Source organism: Gorilla gorilla, chromosome 3 (genome assembly GCF_029281585.2).
Source record: "Gorilla gorilla gorilla isolate KB3781 chromosome 3, NHGRI_mGorGor1-v2.1_pri, whole genome shotgun sequence".
NCBI lineage: Eukaryota > Metazoa > Chordata > Mammalia > Primates > Hominidae > Gorilla > Gorilla gorilla.
In genome coordinates, this window is record NC_073227.2 from 142,110,609 (window position 1) to 142,128,740 (window position 18,132).

The 18,132-nt window shown below is 39.4% G+C and overlaps 1 long non-coding RNA gene across 1 annotated transcript in view; it reads right to left on the reverse strand.

Annotated features, from left to right (window-relative positions):
- Positions 1–445: 445 nt before the first annotated feature.
- LOC129533164 (uncharacterized) overlaps positions 446–18,132 on the reverse strand; it is a 42,874-nt gene continuing 25,187 nt past the window's right edge. Inside the window, exon 4 of the long non-coding RNA XR_008679208.2 lies at positions 446–521. This is a non-coding gene — a long non-coding RNA (uncharacterized lncRNA). The remainder of the gene's footprint in view (positions 522–18,132) is intronic.

Here is an 18,132-nt window from a genome sequence, read left to right on the forward strand (position 1 = left end):
TTGTGGCAATAAAGGAGGGAGGCAAAGCAAGAGCTAAGCAACTTGGTGGGAAGTGAGAGCTGGTGAAATAGCTAAGGGACTCCAGAAGAAGAAAGTTAAGCATTGTATTTCAAGTTGTCTGCCCTAGAAATCTGTGATGCAACCTTTTTGCCATTCCTCTGAATTATTAGTAAAAATTTGCTATACGTTGTAATGCATTGTGTAATTTTTTTTGAGGGGCAGGGTATGGTTGGAATTCAAGGCAAGCAGCTTGAGTTCCACATAGAAGGTAGTATTAATCAGAGAAATGGAGATAAGACACTGGTGAGCAAGAGTTCTGTAGAGCAGGAACACAGTCACAAACATAGCCAAAGTTGACACAGAAATTCTGGGAAGGAAATAGGATGGGGACTTCAGTTGATATCTGGATTACTCACATATATTGAAAGGTCTACTGTGTACTAGGCTCTGGACTAGGAATTTACATGTACTCTCTTGTTCATTCCTCTCAACAATTCCATGTGGTTTTGTTACTTTTCCCCCTTGACATAAAGAAATTGAGGCATAGAGACATTAAATAACTTGCCAAAGGTCATAAATGCTGGTAGACATTAAATAACTTGCCAAAGGTCATAAATGCTGGTGCTATTATAAATGGAGCGAAGAGATCTGCGTGTGACACAAAAGCCCATGTCTGTGTTAGTTTATACATACTCCCTGTCCAGGACCCTCATGGACTTTGCAGTACTGGTTGACACCCTTCGATCCACACTCTTTTCCCTTGTTTCTTTTCCCAAAATAACTTAATAATAAATAATTAAGTGCTGACTTTAAATGCTGCCCCAAATTTCCAGTTATGTTCAGTTTTAAAAGAAATCTGTACTATTAATAATAGTTATTGATTATCTAGTTAGTATGTATGAAAGAAAAAAGAGGCATAATACACAATTCCCAACCTTTTGAGATGTATAATTAAGTTGGGTAGATATGGTAAGTATTAACATAGAAATAAAAAGTCTTGTAGACATTCCAAGCCAAAAATCAAAAGGCTCAGCTAATGTGGGGTAATGTAAAGTATGGAGTGAGAAATATACTATGGGATTCCTAGGTCAATTTCTCAGAAGCTGTGTGGGTTTGAGCAAGTGACTTGACCTCTCAGTCATAGCTGCCTCACTGGCAATATGAGATGGGGAGATCCCCTGCCTTACCCATCATAGCATTGCTGTGAGTCTTAAGCGAGGTGACAAATGGAAAAATTGCTTTGTAAACTGTAAAGACTTATATGAACTTCAGTTATTTATTCTAGAATTCTCCTGTAAACATGACTGTCTTCCAGATATTTGTTAATGGCCCATCCTACATCAATGGGAAAATACCATAAGGTAAGACTATAATGAGTATGTCTGAACAAAGCATCTGTTGTTCCGAAGCACTACTTTCACCTATTGCTTATCTGCTCATGTTAAGAGAATGATTAGCAGGAGAGCAGGCAACAATTGCAGTGAGGAGTACTGGTACTGACAAGGCAAAAAAGAACAACCATAGTCAACCAAAACCCTATCCTCTCCCACGCACTATCTCCTCCTCTGTTGGTTATGGAAACAGTCAGTTTTATACCCTGGCTTTTTCTCAAGTACACCTTTTTCTTCTCTGTATCAGCACTGCCTGACTTCAGGCCCTGGTTTCCTCTTGACCGGGCATTGCGACAGTCTATCAATCCATTTCCCATGCCACCACCAAGGGTTTCTTTCTAAAATGCAAATGTAATCACATTGCTCTCCAAATTAAAAATCCTCAGACTATCTTTCCAATGCCTGAATAAAGTTTAAACTCACCAAAACCTTTCATAATCACTTTAGATAGGTAAAACTTGATTGTGAAAGGTTTTGGTGAGTTTGAATAAGGTATGATCAACTACACTGCCACAATTTTGGACTTGCCCTTCCCTGCCTTGTTCTACTGATGATTTTTCTTCCATCCTTCAGGACTCAGTCCTGGATCAACCTCCTCTTCACAGCCTTCTTCCCCATCTGCTCCCATCCCACACCTAGAAGTAGAGTTAGGGGTTCTCTTTGATCCATTAACACATAAGGAATTCTCCTCTTACAGTATCTTCCACAGTCGGTATCATTACTTATTTTTCTGTCCACTAGACTATAAAGTCTTGAGGATGGTGACTTACTCGAATTTGAATCTCTGGCACCTAGTATATAATAGCTCCTTAATAAATGTTGAAAGAATAGATGTATTAACACTGACTTAAAACTTCCCCATATTAGTTTTTAAAATGACTACATTAGCAATGTATTATAGTAGCAGAGCTTGCTTGTAATTTTCTGTCTTATGTACTCAGCATGGAAATTTTTTCAATCAGAATAACTGAAGTTGTAATCATTTAAGAGGTATCACTAGCCAAATGGATTCTCGTGCTTAGAAAAATGTAAGAGAGTGCAGTGAAGAACAGAAAAATTCCAGGAAGATATTTCTTTATCCTCATTTTCAGGTCAAATTCCCTTCTCTTGGAACTGGCAGTCAAGTTGTGACTTTATTAATTATGGCATTACTGGCTGTGGCTATCAGCATATTGACACTGTCAAAAATATATAACTGCGAAAACCAGTAGGAATAAATGGAGCATGAAAAATGGAATGTTTCAGTATGAGAAACTCTCTAAAGGAAGAATTCCAGTGCCCAGAGACCACTATCTGGTCAAAATAGTTCCCTGACTGTGGGTATAAGTAAAAAACATTTTATTTATAGTGGGCAGTGTAGAGACGTCAGTGTGGGACATAGCTATTTTAGCTGCTTTTTTTCTGCGTAATGGCAAATATCACCATGTTCTATAGAAAAAGTAATTGAAGTGCATTAATCAGAGACTCACTCTCTGGGAAACCACAATTTACACTAGACTAAGTGATAACATGGAGGGGCCATTACATCAAAATTAGTCTGACTTTCTGTATCAGTGGGATTTTTTAAAAAAGGAAATTGGTAGCCTTTCCCTTTTTCTCCTATTTTTTTTAGAGGCTTCCTTAAGTAGCATATCTCCTTAAAATCCAAGAGTAAAATTTTGCTTTCTTGTAAAGGCTGGGATTATTGCTCTTTCTAAAAGGACAGAGGAGACCTGCAGATGAAAGGTCAGGGCAGCATGGTATCTTTTCCTTTTCATTGACTCTTTGAGTTCCCTAGCTTGTGCCCTCACCATCCTATGACTGGATCATTGCAACTGCCTCAGGCACCTCCCATCAGCTCAGCCTGCCTTTTGCTCCAGTCTTTGCTGGGTCACCCAGCTCTGCACAGGTTAACCTTGCAGCACCTGGCACATGGTGCTCCAACTGTGAGCCCCGCACTTATAGCCTCAGAGTGTGTATGCAAGGGGGCAGGGTAACAAAATGCTCCCCTTTTCCATCCCAGAGGTGGATCTGAGGCTCTTTCTACATGACCTGCAGATGGTGCCATTGGCATCAAGCCCCAGTTACCAACTGGATAGCACACCATTGTATTTTCTGTCCTCCCCTCTTGTTTCATGCTCTACCAAGTTCTCCAGTCTTGTTCATTGAGACCACTTCTCCAAATGAACCACCTGCATGCAAACCTTGTCTCAGACCTCTGCCTTTGGGGACACCAAAGCTAAGCTAGCCTTCAAGCTGGTCTGTAACAGACACACATTCTTCATTACTAAATGCAATGGGTAGAAGTATTTTTTTTATTTGTAATAATAAAGCTCAAATTTTCACTCCTATTTTGTAATTGCGGGGTGGAAGGAAGTAATTATTTAGTTCATTCAAGTAACTCAGATTCTTTTGGTTAAATGAGTCTCTTTAGATGATGATAGTGTCCATTCCTTCAGCATTTAAGCTTCACTGTTCTGGATTCTCTCTCTCCCCTTCTCCTACACTTCTCTCTAGAGACCATGTAAATTCTCAGATACTTAATATCATTCTGGCATCTTTCTCTCCCTTCAGTGTTATTTGCTTTCTTGTTCACTAGGGCAATAATCCAGACTCTCTTTGTCTACTAATAATAAGAGGTTGTAGGGAAAAAATTACACAAAAAGACAAATATGGCGAAAAATAATACAAAGATATTATTATTATTCCTCTTCAAGTCTCTCCCCTTTTTCCAATCAGTCTTCTACTATTATTGACTAGTGCCAGCGTTACCATGTCAGTTATCTACTAAGGAACCGACAATGGCTTCTAATAACCTATGATAGCTAGCCTGCACCGAACTTCTCTGCTTCCAGTTGTACTTAAAGGCAGTGTCAATATCCTTTGAAGTGAAGGAGGCACATGGGGTACAAAAATTACAGTAATGTTAGGAGGGAAAAATGGGAACAGGGGAGGTAACCAGCAATTGCCATTAAAGTTTGCCTCTTCTTACTGTCCCTCATATGACCCCCTGCAACAAAAGCAACGCTTGGTTCAGCAAGTAAGTTTGCTGTCAGGCACACAGACAAAATATATTTCTCAGATTCCTTGCCGTTAGGTTGGGGCTGGCTGACTGCATTCTGGACAGTGGACAGCAGAAGCAATTTACACCATTGTTGGGGCTGGCCCATAAGAACCTCCCATGCACAATTCTCCGTTCAGTCATTTTCTTCTGTGGTAAACTTGGAAGCCATATGCAGAAGATGACCATGTCAAAAGACGAAATGAGCCTAGGGCCCTGAATAACTGGGTAGAGCTGGGTGGAGATGAACTCCTTATTTTCTCCTGATGCTCACCCCTACCATATCGAATTGGGATGTGAATAGCTCTATTAATTATGACATTATTGTCTGTCGCTATTAGTGTATCGACAATGTCAAAAATGTGTAACTGTGAAAACCAGCAGGAGTAAAAAGAGCACGGGAAATGGAATATTTCAGTATGAGAAACTCTCCAAAGAAAGAATTCCAGTGCCTTTAAATTATTATTTAAAGTTTTAAAGATTTATTGTGTTAAGCTATTGAGATTTGGAGATTGTTTGTTTCAGCAGCTAGTTTTATTTACCCTAATATACCCCTCAGTATTGTGCATGGAAATCCTCTTGCCCCAAATGGATATTCTCGTCCCTTATTTTTTTTCTAATCAAAATCGCACCAACTTTCAAAGGCCCAGCTAAAGTCATATCTGACCCACAAACTATTCAATGATCTCTACAGCTCATGGTGACCCCTCTCTTTTCCCAACTGTTATAGTACTTGCTGTATGTCCTAATCAGACCTTAAATGTGTGCGGCTTTGGTTTGCTACTTCACATTTTAAAATGTGTATGTGTTTACTTATCCACTAGATTATAAATTCCCAACTGGAAAAGACTATTACTAATATTATTATTAAACTCCCAAAGCAATTATCACCCATCTGTGTAGATGGCACACCAGGAATGAAAAGTTAGAAGTCACAGAAGGCCTCTAAATGTCCTATAAATACCACAGCATGATTTTAGCATCAGCTAAATATAAGAATTCAAACCCAGTAATGCTGGCTCACAGGTACAACAATAAATTCTCTGAGGATAAAATTAATGCCTATATATAAATGAGCAGTTCAGAAACACATTCAGTTTGCTTTTTTCCTCAAGGGCTAATTAATGTTAGCATTTACTCTTCCTTTCTTCTAAATGAATATTAAACAATATCCCAAATTGTGAAAGGCAGGATTAGAATGTGAGATCTTTTTGAAACTCCCCATACCACTGATTTTCTCTCACCTGTATTTAACTCCTCATTTGGAATGAAAGTCAGCAGGTTTAGCACAATCTTTGCTGGACTTTATGAGTCTACTTTTTTGATAATAATAACAATTAAAATAATAATAATAAATAATTCTTTACATTCCTGAATCTCCTCTTTCTGACCCTAAGTGTTACAAACTAATATCCACCTATTTATTTTCTTTCTCTAACTGTGATGAAAGAACAAGTTGCCAATGTTTATATTTAGAGAATCTCTAGGTAACTATGATTTATTTGGCAATTAAGCAAAAGGGGGTGGGAAGAACTGTTTTTAAATTAAAGATGAAAAAAGGCCTTGAAAAAAGTTCATATTCTAATATTTTTATATAAGTTGCTGTTTGAAGATGCTGGAAATCACTTTAAACTGAAAAAAAATTTGACTGTAACTTTTGTTGCAGTTGCAGTGTGCTGGCTTGAATAGTACAGATACCGTTGAACTCTTCTATTCATTCAGGAAGGCTTAGTGCTAGCAATTTGCTTTTCTGTCCAGTCAATGCACCTTCGTTTTAAGCTGGAGAAAATGCCTCTGTAATTGTAGAGTTCATGCCCTCTAGTCTTTAGTTTCAACTCCATTGAAGCTACTTGTATAGAGATCAGTCTCTGCTGGTTTTAACAGTGGTTCTAACAATCACAGAGCATTCAGTCTCATCCTTTTCAAGTTCCAAGAACAACATATTAATAATAAAGGGTAAATTTTCTAGTCTTTCAGGACTAACTTGAAATGATAAAGCAACATGGGACAAATATCTGAAAAGCAAAGAAACATTTTATGGATATTATTCTTGAATTTTTATTTTTTCACAGCCGTAATTTAACCTCTGGTTGACAGCAAGGAAGACCAAGAACTACGATTTAAATACACTGATTCATATATTTTCCCCTACAAACTCTAATGTGAGAACTGCCTTTCAATATTTGCTTGAAGTTTATAAAAAATTGTCACCATTAAGGACTTTCAGCTGAGGTTTTCAAACTGTGTTTCTCAAAGTCTGAGGTTCTGTGTGGTGGGACCTCAGGGCTGCCAAAAGTAGGCTGAGTGTGGGGTCTTTTCTCCCCTTCCAACGCAGCGTTTTGCTTTTTATCTGTTTACATTTGGATTTCTATATAAAATTTACAATTACAAAATGGATTCTGTTAAAAAAAATCAAAAATCCCTGCATGATGTAATCCATCTATGGAGATGTTTATCTTCCTCCAATTGGTGCAACTCATTTTTCTGTATTAAAATAACAAAAATGTCATGTTGTGGGAACTGTACAGAGGACATTTGCTGTTTTGTTGGCTGCCTGGGGTCTATACCCTTTCCTAGCAGCACCCTAATTTCCTTTTGGGGAACTACCTCTCTCCCACTGTGTGTGATGCTGGTGGATGGTAGATCTGGGGACCTCCCTTCAAAGGAGCTGAAGTGACTTGCTCTTTCCTCTCAAAGCCCCAGGACAACAAAGGTGTGAATCACTAACCTGTGCTCCATCAGTCAGATGCCCTCTCTTGGGTCTCTGAATCTGGAGTGAGTGACACAACAAAAGGAACACCTGGATTTTCGAGATTTTATCAGTGGTACCCTGCCCTGTCAGGAGACCATGCTAAGGTTCCTCCTTTCCCATCTTCCAGAGCTGCATTGGTGCCTGCCCATTTTCAAGTCTGAATCTCAAGCCTTTCAGCAATTAAGTGAGTCCCTACTAATCCTTCCACCTGCACATGCTTTTTTGCACTGTGTATCTTCATTTTTCTTGCCTTGCTCTTCCTTTCTCCTTCGTGGACCAGACTGTAGACTGCAGACTGCCTTATGGCAGCCTCCCACAAGAGTTTAGCTACTCACTGTCCACTGTCCCTTGGGATGCATGCTTTTCTTCTTCTAAGGGCGTTGGTGGCTCACTTACTCTCCATCCCTTTCTACTTCAGTACCTGCACTCACTTCTCCCTGTTTTGGTTCTGCTGTCCTGTGTCAGTGCTGATATCCAATGCATTCCTGCCTTCCTCCACAGTAAGTTACCCCAGCGACAGTGTGAAACATGTAGGCTTCACTTGTCTTGAGAGTCAGAAACTCCCGCCAGAAAAATGCAGGCAGAGAAGGTTAGGAACAATAAGAATATCGGGAATGTAGTAGTAGTGTGTCAAGACCCAGACTGAGAGACAAGCAAGTATTAGAGAATGGGCAGGAAGGGGCACAAAATTAGATACACAGAAATTTAGGACAGGGTGCCACTATAATGAGAAAATTATTCTGAGGTAAGCTCTGGTTTGTACAGGGGTTTCTTTCACAGCAGCAACTGCTCTGGTGAGGGTGCTGATGGCCCCCACCCCCATCCAAATAAAACAATATGGACTTTTACCCAAATTCTATTTGGTCTTCACAAGACAAGCCACTATCTTATTAACACAACAGTGACAATAAGACCTACTTGATATATTTTTGAATAATAATAGTAGCTGTCATTTATGGAGTGCTTACTGCATGTCAGGCTCTTTGGCAAAGTGCTTTGAATATAAGAAGAACTGAGTCTGAGGGAGGTTAAACAACTCATTCAAGATCACTCACCAACTAAATGGTAAAGTTGAGATTTGAACTTAGGTCTGCCAAGTCAGAGCACAAGTTCTTAATCACTCAGCATTTTGCCCCTAAATGCCATTCAATTGGACTCTGCTCTGGAATATACAGACAGCCATGTCTTCCAATCCCAACCTTCTTACCTAGTTCAATAAACTGGTGCTGAATAAACAAGTACAAAGGAGGCTGTTAACTCTCACCTGGTGTAAGAATGGGCACAGTGGTCATTGTCCACAACTGTACGGCCTTCTTTCAGGAAATGCTCCTTCCCCCGTATACCCACAAGCAAATAGAAGTTGCCATTCATTTACAGATCCCACTCACAGGCCTGCTCTGATTGGCCCGGGTGGTGATAATAAACCACGTCCCACTTAGAGCTGATTGGAACAGGTTCGGGCCCAGCTGGGATGAATACAAGCGAGGCCAATCAGAGGGAGCCTCCCCTCTGATGTTTAAAATGTGATCAGAGGCTAGTCTCACTCTCCCTCTGGTGGTGAAACTTGGAGGTACTTGGCATAATAGCGGCTGGTGGTCATATTTCCATGAGGAAGTGCGTCTGAAAATATACAACTGACCTAAAGACAGAAACTGAGAGGTTGAAAGATGGAAACCAGAAGGAGAGATTAGGAGAAAGTTAAGAGCGACAGGTTTTGAGACCTGGTATGAATTTCTTCTCAAGTCCCAGCTCCACACTTGCCCTCGCATCACCTTAACCAATCCTAGTTGGGTTTAGTCACTTCCAACCAAAATAGTTCTGACTGAGACCATGAATTTTTAAAAACTCGCATTAACACATTAGGTCTATGTTTACCCTGAGAGAATGGAGAAAATACTTTGTCTTCTATCAGCACACGGCATGCACTTCACCTCTAAACTTAGACTGTGCAGCCCTAGAAGGGAGGGTAGTGGTGAGAATTTTAAGAATAATTTCTCAATGGCAGTCCTGTTTTCTTGTCTCCTTTGCCAACTTTCAATACTTATGTTGGAGGAGTCTTCCCGGACCATTAGGTAGCAAGAAATAAATTTGTTATGGTACCACATATTCCTTCAGAATAGTTGATAATAAAGTTTTTATCCTGAAGAACTCAGGAGCACGTAGACAGAGGTTCTTTGCTACCCTGGACATGAACTAAACTGAGTTTAACTTAATTCATGAAACTATTCTAGAATAATTCAATAATTACTATGATGTTAACTATTAATTTATGGAACAGATCAACTAGGAGATAATTCTTCACCTTACACCACACCACCCCCACAAAAAAAAATCATGGAATTGCTGCAAGTATTTGGTTTCAGAGTATAAGATACTGCCCTGACAATTTATAAAACCTCCCCTTATGGAGAAGCCAAAGGTCATAGTGAGTCCACATGTATTTAATTAACACACAATGTATTCAGACACATGTTATTATATGAAGCCAGGCTACTAAGGACAGGTGGGCAGTCTGCTCACTGTTCAATGATATCTTGATTGGGGCGCAAGTGGGAGCTGAAATCCAGTCCTCACTTCACACCCTAAGCCACACGCCCAGGAGCCTGCCTCCACCCACACACGGACACCATCTAGGTCAGTGGTGGCGCTACCACAAGTAAAGCAGACCTGCCTGCTACCTAAAACTCTTTAGAAGGAAAAAGGCTTTCTTCTGACACACAAAATAGAAAAACAACAGAAGTAACATTTTCCCTAGAAAAATTAAACACATAAGTGCCTAATAAGTACTTACTGAACTAAATGAATACACTGTAGAATAAGAAAGGTAATGATTTTCTTGATAATCTGCCCGAAGGAAAGTGTTAGCAAATGCTCCTATTTCCATGCATGGCTTATTTCTTTCCGATCATTGCTTTTTGTCCACTCCACCCAACAGCATTAGAATCGATGACATCTTTATTGCATCTTTTCTCTTTTTAAATAAGGACAAAAGAAGAGCAAGAAACTTCTTTTAATTTTTAAAAAGTTTCTTACTTACTACCAGCTTCCCTCCTCCATCTCGATCCTCATAGTGCCCTGAACTGCCTCACAGCACCCAAGACTGGTGGGGAAATAGCTCCAGTGAGTCAAACAGAATTACATCCCCATCACTGGGGTTTCAGTTTACCAACATTGACAATGAATTCCTTTCCATGGTTCACCAGTTTGCTTTTTTATACCACAGAAATGTTCTGGACACGCATATGGTGCTTTCTATAAATATCAGCTACACATTCCGGCTTTCGAAGGAGCACATTCTGCTAAACATAGACTGTGGAGACAAGTAATCCCTGTTTTTCTTGCTGTATATCATGGGTGCTAATTCAGGCTAAGTTTTCCTTATTCCATCTCAGTTTGGCCTTGGTTATTTTGGGCCTTTGCACAAAGGTCACTGTATTGCTTCTAGTGTCTCGTAGTTAATACCCCGACTAGCAGTATTTGCAGTCACAGGCTTCTGGAGCCACAGCTGCAATTCCCACTAACTAGAAGAACCACAGTGTTGCTAAATAGTCTCACAGAAATTCTAGTCCCCAAACCAGAGCTTTGGGAGTCTATTGGTAATTGCAAGAGCCATAAGCCATTCGAAAGTTGAGATCTAGATATTACTGACCTACAACTTCCCCAGATGACGCAGGAAGACTGACAATTTGGCATGAATAGCTAGAGCTATGGCAAGAGCTCTGCGGAATATGTGATTGGTACAAAAAGCTTAAAGTGTGATTGTTCAGTCTTCCCAGGCAATGCCAACCTATGGGATAACCTGGGTATTACAGGTTCATAATACCTACGGTCCAGATGTGACTTGATCACATCTTCTCTTGCTTTCTGCTTGTTCGTTTTTGTTTTAACTTTTTTTTTTTCAAACTTCAATACAAATTTGGTCTTGTATGCAATTTTAATGTCAGAGTATGCCATTCAGCACAAGAAATAGAAGTCTGTTAGAGCTACTTGTTATTGGCTCTTTCATTTTGAATAAATTATTTAAGACCTTTGTCTCTTCCTGTTTATAACCTGCCATTTAGCTCTAAAATGCCTGTCAGTCACACCAGATCTCCACTGGAGTATTTGTCATCTGTGCAGGGCTTTTCAGTTTACAAAATATAACATCACATCCCTTCCCTCATAGATTCCCAGAAAAACCTTGTGAGGTAGAACTTGTTATTTTCATTTTAGAACTGAGGAAAGTGAAACCAAACTGATTCTGTGACAGGTCCACAGTGGAGATCCAGAACTCAAATTACAGGCTAGTGTTCTTTCCATTTTAACCAGAATATCTTTTGCCTTTAGAACTGTTGTAACTAGGTGTGTGGAGGGAGCACTGGATCTGAGCTCCAAGATTTCCTGCAAGTCATTCCTTCCAGCCAGGGGAAGTATCAATGGTTGCTTATTGGCTCTGAGCCTCAGTTTACTTTTCTGTAAAATAAAATCCTTTTTAGCTCTCATGCTGTATGATCCGATGATAAGCAAACAGGGCCATCAGGAATTTTTTTTCGTCCAAGTGTGATGTACACATTTAGCAGCAGAGGAAAACAGAAAAATTGAATATTTTTTTCTTTTTTTCTCTTCTCCTTTCTCTATCTTCATTTCTTTCTTTTACCATTCCCTTAGTCTGCTACCTTTCAATACTTATTTACACCATTCAAGTCCTTATTTTGCTAAATGAAGAAAATAGTGCTGTTCTCACACAATTTTATTGTGATTTACAACTTCTGTCTCCATCAAGTAAGTCTCAAAACAGCAGGTCCAGGTAGCACACCAAAATCTATGGAAAGTTAGATTGAATTGGTTTTTGGATGTGTTTTTGTTTTTAGCTTTGATTTTATGTTCTTCTTACAGCATTTTGTTGATGTCTATGTTTGTGTTGAGAATGGAGATGCCAAGATTTTTTTTTTTTTAATTTTAAATGTGTAACCTTGTCATGCATGTAAAACTGGTACTTGCTGAAAACACAAATGGAGAAAAAGACTTTCCTGGGGGATTCTCACAACAGATGGGCAACAGATCTACCCAAGGAGTTAGATCAGAAGTACCCAAAATGTTTTCCCTGGAGCAATAGCATCAGCATCAACTGAAAATATGTAAGAGATGCAAATTCTCCGGCCCCTCTCAAGACCTGGTGAGTCAGAAACTCTCAAACTGGGGACCCTAAATCTGTGTTTGAACAAGCCCTCCAGATGCTTTTGCTGTGCTCTAACGTTTAATAACTACTTAGTTAGATTATTGTCTTATTATGGTATTTTTTCAGTCTTAAGCTACTCAGCATGGCTCTGGAAGGGACACCACTGAGTATATCTGTTATTGGAATGGAAGAAACTTTACATGGGGCCGGTAAGGCACAGCCGTAACTACAGAATAGCAATTAGCTCTGTTGTAACACTCCATTACCTTTTCAATTTTCTTACTGCTACCTTGGACATATATTATTAATGTCCTTCATATATTTTAAAGATATATTAAACCTTAATCTATAAATTAGCATCAATACATAATATGAAATGAATAAACATAAATCACAAGATACTTGTGATAAAAAACTTTTTGTTTTTGTTTTTTGAGACAGAGTCTTGCTCTTGCTCAGGCTGGAGTGCAGTGGAATGGCATGATCTCGGCTCACTACAACCTCTGCCTTTCAGGTTCAAGCGATCCTCTCACCTCAGCCTTCCAAGTAGCTAGTATTACAGACATGTGCCACCACGCCTGGCTCGTTTTCGTGTTTTTAGTAGAGACAGAGTTTCACCATGTTGGCCAGGCTGGTCTTGAATTTCTGAGCTCAAGTGATCTGCCCACCTCGGCCTCCCTAAGTACTGGGATTACAGGTGTGAGCCACCACACTGGCCTACAGACTATGTTTGAACCCTGGTTCAGTTCCACTGGGACTCATCACTTTTCTGTAATGACCCCACTGGGCTGTTCCTACACAGTAAATTCAATTTTGTCTCTTAGTCTTTGAGTAATCCTGGCCTTACAGGGTCTATCCTGCTAAATATTTCTTTCACACTGCCAATTCCTTATTCCATAAAATTTTGTAAGAGGCTATGCTTGCTTACCCTGAGGAAAATGTACCCTCCCTGAGGCATTGGATCTTGTTTGTGAAATCAGTTAGTAGCAGTACATTTCTGGAAAAGACACTTTCTGTTTTGATTAGCACTTTAATTTTCAAGGTTAATACTCATAAGCTTCCCAAACGTAGAGAACCAGCTTTCACTCATTACAAACATATATTCATCTTTGGATGGCAAGACTTTGGGTTATGCTACCTAATAGCTGTGTGATTTTGAGCAAATTACATAACCTCCAAGAGCCTCGGTTTCCTCATCTGCCACATAGGGGCATTGCTTCTGCCATGGACTCAGGGCCAGAATTCAGAACCTGGGGAGAAATTCCATTTGTTTTAAATGCAACTCAGTTTTTCCTTACACCTAGGTTTTTCAGCCTGTGAGAGGAGATGCAAAGGTTTTCCCCACCCATTTGCAATGGAAAGACAATGGCACTTTGATGTCTATATTATAGACTTTGGTGTGAATCCTAAACTTAAACATCTACTAGCCATATGACTTTGGGTAATTTACTTGGCCTCTTTAAGGTTTAGCTTTTTTATCTATGAAATGGTGTAATAATATTACCTGTGTTGTAGGGTTGAAGAGATAAATGTGCAAAATGCTTAGTCCGTCACATATAATATTATTGCAATTATTGTTACTGCCTCTCTTTCTTAGCCTATCTCAAGCTTGGTGCTTCTCTCACTGGACCAGAATAATCATTTATTTTTTTTTATCATAATGAGACAAATTATAAGTCACAATTTCCTTCACTCTTTTTTCTTTATTAAATTCAGTGCAAAGCTATATCTAGCTATTGCCTATATTGTTTGAAGCACCCTTTTTGGCCATGAAGATAGGTCTTCTCAATTGATTATTGGTTCTGAGCTCTGAATGTGGATATTTCATTTATGGGCAAATGACCAAAGGCTTTTTCATATGGCCTATAGCTTGTAGCCAAGCCTATGGAGGCAATTTGGTAACTTTTCCCAGAACAGAAATTATGGGCCATGGTCCAGCCAACCACAAAATTCTTTCACCTTACATTGCTGTACATTGAAACATAAATTCCCCTCCCCTCTATTTTTTGTGGAAATAAAAGCAAACGAGAATGGTTTCTAAACAAAGGAGTTTTAAAGAGGGGCTCTGCTGAATGTAGAAATTCTCTCTTGTTGCAGTCTGTCTCTGGAAACAGCACACACATCTTGCTTAAGGACAACAGGCAATACCTGTGATGTTTGAATCCCATCAATTACCACTAAAAGAAAAAAACCTTTACGTGTCAGTATCAGAGGGTCTTAGTTCCTTCGTAGGAGATTTTCCCGAGGGCATCTCATTACAATTCTCACATGCTTGTTCTGAAAATAATAATGCGCATATACATATGAATGTAAAATTTAGGAAGTGCTAATTTCTTTCTTTATATAATTAAGAGTCCTCAAATAAGACAATTGAAGAGGGCTTGTGAAAGGACTATTTACAAAAGCATAAGCTGGATAAAGGGGGAAGTACAGGGAATGAAGAATTACCCTGGAGCTGGCAATAGCAGGACCCATTACCACCCCTAGGACTAAGACGCAGGAGGAGGGGGCAGTTAAAGGGCCTGGAGAGAGAGCTGGCCTTTGGTAGAAAAATGCAGCAGCTGCCTGCATAGTCAGGCTCTTTTATCCTCTCTGATCTATGGTACCTCCTACAGCTACCTCCTGGCCCACTGATTCCATCTATAAAGGTCAGTGGATTCATTTCTTAGGCTGCTGTACCACAAATTGGGTGACTCAAAACAACAATAACGTATTATCTCACAATTCTGGAGGATGGAAGTTCAAAATCAAGGTGTCATTAAGGCCACTGTCCCTCTTAAAACTGTAGCATAATCCTTCCCTACCTCTTCCTAGATTCTAATGGTTTGCTGGAAATCTTTGGCATTCTTTGCCTTGTAGAAGTATCACTCCAATCCTTCATCTTCCCACGCTGTTTACTCTCCCTGTCTCTGTCTTCACATGGCTGTCTTCTTTTTTTTTTTTTTTTTTTTTTTTTTGAGACAGAGTCTCGCTCTGTCGCCCAGGGTGGAGTGCAGTGGCGCGATCTCGGCTCACTGCAAGCTCCGCCTCCTGGGTTCACGCCATTCTCCTGCCTCAGCACATGGCTGTCTTCTTATGAGGACACCAGTCATGCTGGATTCAGGACCCACCCTACTCCAGTACACCCTCATCTTAACTAGTTACATCTGCAATGACCCTATTTCCAAATAAGGTCACATTCTGAGGTCCTGGACATTAGGGACTTGAACATATATCTCTTTTGAAGAAACACAATTGAGCCCATAACAGTCATCCTTCCAGAGCACAGGCAGATGGAGAGGGTGAAAAATAGTGAATGGAGAGGAACAAGCAGAGGAGAATTAGTGTACTCTCCTTTCATCATGTCCTCCTTGGTTCACACTCCACAGTGTCCCAAACTTTGACCTCTCTTCTTAAGCTTTATTTCATTTTTTATTGAAGTATAAGGTATATACAGAAGTATACAAACAATAAGTGCATAGCTTGAGGAATTTCTCAAAACTCAACATACCCATGTAAACAGCATCTGGATCAAGACACAGTGTTAACACTACAGAAGCCCCCTCCTACTCCCCTCCAGTTTCTATCCCTCCATCCAGACAACCATCACTGCAGCTTCTAACACCATAGATTCATGTTGCCTGCTTTTCAACTTCACATAAGAGGAATTTTACATATGCACGCCTTTGTGTCTGTCTCTTCCCACAACATTATGTTTCTATGAGTTATCTATGCTATTGTGTGTAGCTGTAGGACATTCATTCTCATTCCACTATGTGCGTATACCACAATTTATTTACCTTTCTACTGTTACAGGTTCTTGGATAGATTCCAGTTGGGGATCTGATGAATTATGTTGCTGTGAACATGCTTGTACATACCTTTTGGTGAAAAGTGTTTATGACTTTTTGACAAACATTCTCTAGGAAGTCCTGCTCATTCCCTAGTCAGAATTATGTGTGTCCTACTTGTTGTTCTCAAAGTGAGCACTTACTGGAGCGTGAAGCATGAGTTATCGACGTCTGTCTCCTCCCTACCCACTAACGCCTCTGTGAGTGTGAGCTTTCTGGGACAAAGATTCTGCTTTATGTCTCTTCACATCCTAGCATGTGCCTGCTACATAGTAGGACCCTAATCAGTTTGTTTAGTGAATGAATGGGTGAATGAATAAATGGGTAGGATAGAGACACCATGAATCAGGATTGGAGGATGGAATAGGGTCTGATGATAGTCAGTTCACCTTCAAGAGTCTGGCACACTGGCATCATCTGATGTTGTTATCTCCTGGCTTCCACCTGCCTTCCTTCAGAGTCCTCTCATTTTAGGAATAGGTGTCTCTGCAGATCACATTTTCTTTTTAGTGCATTATCACTAACATTGATTCTCCTGACCAGGGCCTTTGTGCATATTGGGAATTCTTCCCTATTCTCTAATATTTTACATATTTTTCCCCTTATTTCTCCCTTTGATATTTAGACATGACTCAAGTTTTCTTTACCATGAAATATTGTTTTATTTTCTCAATCTATGATTTACATCTTTTCCTCCCATTCTGTCTGCTCTCCAAATCTGCAGCTCTTTCAAAATGCTCTATGAATGCCAAGGCCTCCACATTCTCCTGGGACTCTAGGCTTCCAACCTTGGAGTTCATCTTAGTTACTGCTTCTGTGACCTGTTCTTATCTTTCCTTCTTACTTAATCTGCTGCCTCACCTCATTCAGTACTTCCCCTTTAATGTCTTTCTTACTAATTCTATAGTTACTACATCAATCAATGTCCTACTCACCTCACACTTATGTTCATAACAGCCTTTTAGCTGGTCTTCCTATCTCCTCTATTTCAATTTGTCCTTCACATACAGAATAGTTTTCATCACTCGCTCACGAAATGAGAGACTTCCAATTGCCAACCAGATCCACCTCAATTCTCTCCAATCTTATTTCTCCTTACTTAGTGTCATAACTATACCTGCCTTTGTAGAACCAGCTCTCCACATTTTTCCTACTGTCATTATCGTGTCTTTGGTCATTGCACATTTAACAAGAGCTCTGAACTTCTGGTATGAAACAGAAATGAATTCTAAACTGGCTTTCCAATGACAAGGTAGAGAAAATACCAAAACACAAGGCAGAAAGGGTGTTTTGATAACATTTTCCCTTTTGAGAGCATTTGTTATTTTCATAGCACTATTAACCTTAATTTACAAAAATTCTAAAATTTGGGATTCAGATGATCAAGCTGATATTTTGCAGCCTTAAAAAGTATGTCCTAACACTGCAGCCTCTGCTTCACACAAGCATATTCCCATAGTTAGATAACAAGCTAAGTTTTAATAACATCAATCATTTATAAATTATATGGGCTAAAGTGTGACTAATAGCTCCATTACTAAGTGAAGAAGTATAATGAAAATTAAGTCATTTCATAATTCCCAAAGTAAGTAATCATTTGGTAGTAAACTCATGGCTAGTTTAACTGCTACGTATAATAAGACATTTATATTTTTGTAAAATGACTTCAACATTAAGAATCAAAGGTTAGAACTCAGTGGTCTTCTGTTTTGTCATGAACACATTTTAATTCTTACAGCAGAAACAAGAGACTTTTTTATTATACTATTTATGGTAGCCAATTATCTCTTTGTAAAAAGAGATTTCATATAACCTAGTTTAGGGAAAAGAGTTAAGAATCTCTTTTGGTTTTCAGTGTTCAGAGATTTTGCTACTTCGTTTTATATCATAGTTATATATTATAATCAGAGTGGGGTTTTTGTGCATGGTTTGATTTGGAGGAAGTTACTGTAATTCAGAGA